This window comes from Solanum lycopersicum, chromosome 6 (assembly GCF_036512215.1).
Source record: "Solanum lycopersicum chromosome 6, SLM_r2.1".
NCBI lineage: Eukaryota > Viridiplantae > Streptophyta > Magnoliopsida > Solanales > Solanaceae > Solanum > Solanum lycopersicum.
Window position 1 is genome coordinate 35,238,251 of NC_090805.1, and position 8,600 is coordinate 35,246,850.

The following is an 8,600-nucleotide window of genomic DNA, read 5'->3' on the forward strand; positions in this document are numbered from 1 at the left end:
AAGATGTATTTTATTCCTCCGTTCATGTTTGCCCCATAGTTTCTATTTTTAAAATTAAATTATAAAAACTTTAACTAACATTTTAAAATGTATCTGTTACGCAAAAAATTGTAATTTATAATATTTTTCATATAGTTTTAGAATACCTAATTTTTTTGTTCAAAATATTAACTTAATGTAATCTAATTTACCTTTAAAAATTAATTAAATTGACTTTTGATAAACGTAACATGACAAACAATTCCGAACGGAGGAATTATTAATTTTTGCATAACACTTGTGTACTCTAAATATTTGATTGTTCTATAGAATTGCAAATTAAAACAGGTTTCTCGCCGTATAAATATTGATGAAATAGCTAGCTGAAAGTCCAATCATAAGCTGAAACAATGTTGTAGAATTAGGAGAGTACTTGAGACATTTTTGGCTGGTTTCTTCAATAACTAAAATAGTACTCCTACAGCAGAATAATAATAAGCCGAGTGCGGAAGATTGAGAAACCTAAAAAATTAGATTTTTGTTAGACTAACTAAACCAATTCAAGCTTCTTACCCTCGTAAAAAAAGAAAAAAAACGAGTGTCCCTCTTAATTTCATACTCCGAAATAAAGTGAACTTTCTTACCATCCACATAACAAAATTTAGACACAATGTTTTACAAAAACATTGCAGATTCAATTCATATTAGATATATAATAACTCAAAGAGCATCACATATATGGAATAAAGTCAAGCTGATGGGAATAAGATTTTTTCCTTTTTATCCTGCGTTAATTGAAAGAAAATCCAAAAAACTAAATCAACTCTTTATAAACTTAAGGGTCTGCAATATATCATGATCTAATGTTGTCGTTATTCTTCTTGAGCAACTCCTCGTTCATCTCTTTGTTGTTGAAATCCTGCAGAGAAAAAATATAAAATGTTGCTTAATGTGTGGAAAAGGAAGGTAGAAATTAATGTCAACGCTAATTAATTATTAATGACCACCGCATTCACTTACCAACTCCTCCAGCTACTGCTTGTTCTAAGCCATACTTGTTCATCCTCAAAACTTGGAAGAATCACATGTCATCTCGTCGATAATCATATAGATAATTAACCCAAGATTAACGATCTTCTTATTTCTTCAAAGACCTCAGAGTTCTAGAAAAATATCATTGTGACACCACATACCAAGCCATAAGCAGACCATTCGCAATGTTGAACCTAGAGAAAATTCAATCTCTCTCATTATGTTTCTCCGAAAGCATAGTTCATATGAGAAACTCACTTCTCATGTAAACAAAGTATAATATTTGCTACTCATCAACTTCATAACATGTCTTCCTCTATCATATGTGAATCTCTATCGTCACTATCCAAAAAAGCTCGGTTTAAAATCCTAAATCTGTTGATACTAAGCACTCAACTTCAATATCAAAATACTTTTTTTCACTTATCACTAACTGAAAATTTCAACTTCAATCGGATTAGGGGCTTACTCCAATAAAGCCGAGTCTTTGCCTCAAAAATACTACTAAAATTTGAAAATTGCATATTCAATTAAATTAATAATTGAAACGAATTAAAAAAAATACAATAACGACATCATATCCAATGTAATCCATAAGTGAGTTCTATGGAGCTTAATAACACTACCTCACAGAGGTAATGAGAGATCCTAAGTGCAACAAATAAAAATATTCTACAGAAGAAAACATGTCAATTAATAAGGAAAAACAGTTCAACAACATCCAAAGAAAACAAACAAAAGAGATTTTTTTTTAAAAAGGGAGGGGGGGAGCAGAGTAAGGCAGTAAAGAAGAAAGAAGAAAATTAACATATTAGAAAAACAAACCTAATCATCACTATATAGCTTACGTAGAAACCAATTGACAGAACTAAACAAACAAAAATACAACACTCCTCTAAAATTTCTTATATGAAATGAACAGCTTTCAAGTTATAAAATTATATAGAAATAAAACTCTAGCATTGAGATATAAATCTCTATCCTGACAATAAAACGACTTTGAAAATATACGGACATTAAGATATAAATCCTTATTCTAACGATACAACACAAACGACTTTGAAACCGTACCAACATTGATTTATAAATCTCAATTCCGGCGATACAAACTCTTTACTTCTATGAAGCCGGATGTAAGCTTATGTCCTACTGATCTTACTCAAAAAGAGTCAATGGGAGTAGAGAAGTCCAAATTAGCAGAAGTCCTGATTTTTCAAATTGTTGATGGACCTGGGCCAACCAAGGTCCATTAGCTCATCCAGACATGGAATGACATAAGCCATAGTCGCACATAGGTCAGAGAGATCAGTCAAAAAAATTATAATATACAGAGAGAATTCTATACAAAGTATTGAAACCATAGCAACATTGAGATATAAAGTTGTATCCTGGTGATCCGAAATGAACGGGTCTTTGACATATAAAATTTAATCTGACTGCTTCTCTCCCAATTTAACATTCTACTCCTCTAAAGTATTTCTGGGAAAAAAAACCTTTTTGGAAGCAGAGGATTATTAAACTAAAGTTTGATCACTGAAATCCAGGGTTTGTAGGGTGATGGCTTTGAGGCGTATGCTTGGGTTTTCGGATGAGATAGATAATATTAGTCAAACTGATTATCACAAAGTGAAATATGACAAAGGAGTAGATAGGAAGATACAATGCTTGCACCTCTGATTTGAGTTAGCAAGGTCTGAATATTCTAGGGAAAACGGACAAATAAACCCCCTGAACTTTCGAAAATTGTATGTCAAACCCTTCGTCATACTTTTTGTCCATGAGTACCCTCGTCGTCCAATAACTAGTTCACTTGCCCCTCCCACTAACGGAAGACTAATTTTGTACACGTGAAGACTCATTTTGCACACGTGGTACAATCCTACGCCTTAACCCAAATTTCAAGTACTCATTTAACCCACCCATTACCCATTTAACAAAATAGCTACAAACCTTTAAAAAAAAAGGCCCATTCACTTTTATCTCTACTTCTTCCTCTTTAGGTCATTGCCGTCCCCATCCCCTCTTATTCTTCTTCTTTTATCTTTCCATATACTTTCTCAATCATCTACTTGATGATCTAAACAAAAGAGATCGGGAATCCAAAGCATCTATTTCTGCAAAGAAAAAAATGTCACGCTAAAATCTTGAAGAATACACTCAATCACTTTGCTTTGGATAAAGTTTCTGCAAATTAAATTAATTAACATCATCGAACAGGGAAAAAATAATTAGAGTAATTGAAAAATTCACGTTTCATTGGAGATAAAACATAATCAGATCAAGACATTGCAATCTATTTATTTGCATTATCTGCTACTTCTATGTCCTATTAAATTAAAAAAAAAAAAGAGGTAGAATTATTTCAAAGAAAAAAACGAACACCATTAAAATAAAAATATGGGATTCCAAGCTAATACAGCTTATGTTTCTTCCCCAAATGGAAACAAAGTTCTGGAAAGTTTCTGGAATCTTCTTCTTAACTAAAATCAAAAAACAAATTCAAATCTTCAACCCCACAATTCCAAAAACTCCGATTCAGATTCAGATTTCAACACATGTTCAAGATTTCTACGTGGAGTCTCGAACATGAAATCAAATTTTGATGTGGGTAATGGGTGTATCGGGTGAGTTAAATGGGTAATGGGGCAGGTTAACCGGTATTTGAAATTTGGGTTAAATATTTATATTTGATCAACCTAGGGTGAGCCGTAGGATTGTGCCACGTGTACAAAATGAGTCTTCCGTTAGTGGGAGGGGAAAATATGCACCAGTTATTGGACGGCGAGGGTATTCATGGACGAGAAGTATGACACAAGATATTGACATCCCATTTATTAAAGTTTGGAGATATATTTGTCCCAATATTCTAATACATCTCCAAACAAGCTAGCTAATCACGATTACTTAAGTTTCTCATTCATAGAAACATCTCCAATATTGACAAGTATAACTACAAAATGTAGTTATAAAGAAATATACAAATTTTAACTTTGTTTTCAATACCGACTAACAAGGGAAGTGATTAAAGCATAATCCTAAACTTTATCAAAAATAAATGACAATTTCTCATCACCTACTCTAACAATCACAAAAGATTATTTTTTAAAAATAAAAAGGCAAAGCATCTTCATTACACAATCAAAAACCAATTCAGTGCAAAATCAAGAACTCCACAAGCTTAATAAAATTAAGATAAAGACACAAGCTTTGAGCGAAAACATGAAAGAATCAAAGATCATACAAATCAATCTAAAGAAAGACAACCAATAGAAACCCGTAATATTATTACACAAATACCCTCTTCTTCTTTTTTAAAAAGGGAGAAGACTTGAATTTTTATTGTGTATAACAAATTTATTTTTACCTTTTCTTTTAGTTTTAAAATATTTTCGACGTTGTTATAATCTTAAGTGTTGTTGAAAATGTTGGAATCTAATTGTGGCCCTTCATTAATTAGCTTCTAATTGTGGCCTTTAATTCCATCAATATGTTATTTTCACGTATTTTATTTCAACCAAGCCTCTGACATTTTTAACAACACTCAAGATTATAACAACGAAAATATTTTTTAACTAATAAAGAAGGTATAACAAATTCGTTCTACACAATGATATGAAAAATTTAATCATTCTCCCTATAATTATTTTATTATTAAGAAAAAGAAGATGTCTGTGCAATAATGTTTCAAGCTTTATTCATAGTATTTCTTTTGTTTGATTTGTATGTTTTGTTTCTTTCATGTTTTCGTTTTAAGCTTTTTTATCTTAATTTTTATTTTTCTCTCTTTTAAACTTGTGTAGTTCTTGATTTAGAACTGAAATTGGTTCTTGCTGGTGTAGTGAAAATGTTGTCTTTTATTTTTAAATCTTTTGTTATTGATTTTTAAGATAAAGGCTTGCGATTGTGTTTTAATCATTTCCTTGTTAATTGACATTGTAAGCAAAGTTGACATATGTATATTTCCCTATAACTAAATTTACATGTCCATATGAAATGTTTCGATGAATGAAAAATTTAAGTAATCGTGACTAGTTAAGCCCGTTTGGTGAATGAATTAAAATATTTAGACCTTGTTAAATCTATATGATGTTATAGTCTAGGCAGAACATAATTTGTGATTATTTGTTGAGAGAACAAATATTTAAATGATAGTTTATGTAGGATTGTGAAAAGAAAACAGGATGGGTATATCTTGACAAATAATTAATACTTGGTGTATCTTCACTCTCAAATCAGCACCATCAAACTCAAACACACACATCCATCGAAAACTGTTGGATTTGGGAGACTAGTATTTTCGAGTTTCTCGCTGGAGTGGTATCTTGCAACAACCTGTACTGGGATAGAGAAACTTGACTCCAAGAAATTGTATTGGGAATTAATAGATGAGATCGTTGCAGATCTATTTTGAAAAGCACAATCTCACCTTTATAGCTAATTCTCGTAGCTCCAATATTGAAGGTCAAACTCATTGCCTTTTAGTGGATCCTATATATAATTGTTACTGGGAGAGATTCGATTTCAGACTTGTAATTGAAAGTTTTAACATTGAGCGTAAAAGAATCTAAACTATTAATATCTTTTAGAGGAACAATAAAATTTGGAAAACAGTCAAAGTAAATAGGACCGCTGCGGAGATTGATTTCTACAATTCCTAAGAGGGAATCATTGAAGTCTGAGAACCTTGAGACTCTTAGACAGATAAGAAGTGAGATATCTAGACCTTTTCTAGAAAGAAGTTTAGTTCTGATCTGGACAAGCCCAAAATGAAGATAGTTATATTTTTCTAAAGCTTTTGGATTTAAAAGCTTCATATCCACATGATCCAACTACAGAGGGATAGTTTGTTTGATAGCTGAGATATAGTTGTCACTGGTTAAAGGCAATCTGGAAGATTTATAGATGGTAAATTGGGGATGTTTTGGGATTTTCTCGTCGTCAATTGATTATTGCAAATCTGAGAAGCCAATCTCTTCTTTGGGCTTAGAATGGGAGGAAAATGGTAGAATATATCGTGCCAAAAGAAGAAGTTTAAGAGGAGGAAGAGAAGAGAGTGAGGGAAGACTTAATGAAATCTGCAAAACAGTCACGACAAATAACAATAAACAACAATAATGACTTTAATGCTCCCCGTCCTTGGATCAATAGACCATTGAGTTCCATAAAGAAAAACATTCAAGTTCTTAACTCAATACTATACAGAAGAGTCGGATCTGTTAGTTAAATTAATGAGGTCCTGTCTCAATTTTATAAGCAAAGGCTATATGTTTTATATCAAGAAGTTCTTTAATTAGATGAACAAAGGCTATTAATAATCATCTTACAGTCCACTATCTATAGTGTATAGATCTAAATAGATCACATTATCATCCACATTAAGATCTTCCTATTATAAGGTCTCAAATAAATGGGAGTGAATTATTTTACATCCACTAAATTATACAAAGTTATTGTTTCAATATGGTAAATCATAAACGATGTTGTGCGTAAACTTCTATATATAGTATTTTATAGATACTTTTGATGTTATGTATTAATGCATGAAATTTATTGCTGCATAAGTGCAATAACTTCGTCCTCTTTGTAACCATGTAATCATTGTGTAGCTTATATACTAGTCTAGTAAAGTTGTTGTGTCTAAATTATTTTAACATTAATTCAATAGTTTCCAAATGTTTCAGGACTCTTCCTATTTTGAATTAATCTGAAACTTATCACTGAAAGAAAGTTCAAATCATAACTATATCCCAGAATAGTTGGCAGTGCAACACTCCAATCCTTCTACCATCCTTATTATAAATTAACAAATTGCAAGTGTCATTCTAATATCGAGAAAACCAATCGCACCCATAAAGAAGTGCACTTAGCAGCTTATGATGATAGAGAAACTAACTCGGACTAAGGACTAATCAAGAATGGCGCCAACAAACAATCATATAATTTTTCCGGGGACAAGATAATTCTAGTAGATGCAAAACCTCTAAGAAGCTTCTAATGAAAAGAGACTTATATGGAGAGCAGAATGGACTTACATCCAAAGACATTGCTTCTATGTTTTTCGGAAGCATGCAACATAAAAATGCTGGTTTGAAGCAAATAATTATTCCGTGACTCACGAACCTTTAATATTTGACTTCTTGTAGTAATGAGCAGTATTTGCAGCCTCGTGTTTGCTATCCACCTGTGGACATAAAGTAAATTGACTTTCAAGAACTGAAAATATCTATAAGAAAGAAAGTAAAGAGCATCAATGAGAGACGATAACTTACTACAGATTAATTGACACTTACCTTCAGATGACAATTAGCCAAATTTAACATATACTGCTCCAGCATTATCCCCTGAAAGAACCAGGTAACAAAAAATTATTCTGGAATTTTCCAAGCATGCAACTAGGGTGATTGAATATATGAAACAGTGAGCTTTATTTAAGAAGTTTATTCACACTTTTATACCATTAAAAAAATTATGTTCATCTTATACAATTTAAAATCTAAAATTGGAGAAAATGGTATTTTTTCAGTCAACAAATTGAATCAATTCTGTCTACAAAATTGGCCTATATACCAAGCTATGAGCAAGTTATAACTCATTCAATCATCAAGTAAGAACAAAATCTGCTCGGCAAATAAATTAATGATGCAGTTAATTAAAAAATAATATACTAAATAACAATCTTCCCAAATGCTCCAACAATAAATTTAATTAATCAAATCCAACAAAATTTTACACAAGTTTGCAGGCTTTGCTAATAACTTGGACCAAACAAAATTAATATGAAAGATCGTCTGATGAGAATATATATGTTATTTTATACAGATTTTCACACAATAATTTGGAACCAGCAATTCATACAATGATGTTTGGTCTGAATGAGAGATGAAATCTTAAAACAGAAGCTGAGTAGGATCACCAGATTATAAATTCAGGGATTCAAAAAAATAAAATCAGATCTTAGTAGAACGAGAAACAACCATGTAAAAAATGAACTAACATGAATCGGCGAGTTTAAAGCAATTGACATCTTTATCGAACAGATCAGCGGCGTCTTCGAATTTGGAGCCGGAAAGGGCCAATTCGCCGAGATTCTTCTCAGGCTTGCTCGAAATCTTCAGATCCCCCATTTTTGGTACCTTTGTTTGGACTAATCTGGAAAATGAAGAGAAAAGAAAGTATAAGAAGAGCCCGCTTTCAGGCGTTGGATGGGCTTTATCCTTTTTTTTTTGGGTCAATAGCATTTAATAGTATTAGTCATGTTTTAAATAAGGAAAATTATGTTATTCCTTCTATTTAATAAGGAAAATTATATTATTTCTTCAGTTTCAAAAAGAATGATCTTTTTTCTTTGTTAGTATAAATTTAAAAAAACACTTTTTTCTTTTTTGATAATCACCTTCCACGTGTCATGTTTAAGACTACAAGATTAAAGGATAATTTTGTACATTTGACATAACTTTGATTTAGGACCACATGATTAAAAGTCTTTTTTATTTTCTTAAACACTGTGTCAAGTCAAACTACATCATTCTTTGTGAAATAGAGGGAGTATTACTTAATTAGTCATCATAGTTTGCTATAATTATCACTCA

The 8,600-nt window shown here is 31.5% G+C and overlaps 1 long non-coding RNA gene across 3 annotated transcripts; it reads right to left on the reverse strand.

Moving 5' to 3' along the window:
* Positions 1-652: 652 nt before the first annotated feature.
* On the reverse strand, positions 653-8,275 carry LOC101258759 (uncharacterized). Of its 3 annotated transcripts, XR_011221731.1 has the most exons (6): positions 8,006-8,275; positions 7,302-7,352; positions 7,132-7,192; positions 2,962-3,125; positions 1,000-1,205; positions 653-898 (listed from the first exon to the last, which is right to left on the reverse strand). It is a non-coding gene; the product is annotated as an uncharacterized lncRNA (long non-coding RNA). The 3 variants fall into 3 exon arrangements; XR_182843.5 differs by lacking the exon at positions 2,962-3,125 and having other exon boundaries at positions 8,006-8,241; XR_741947.4 differs by lacking the exon at positions 2,962-3,125 and having other exon boundaries at positions 7,044-7,192; positions 8,006-8,241.
* Between the last annotated feature and the right edge of the window lie 325 nt (positions 8,276-8,600).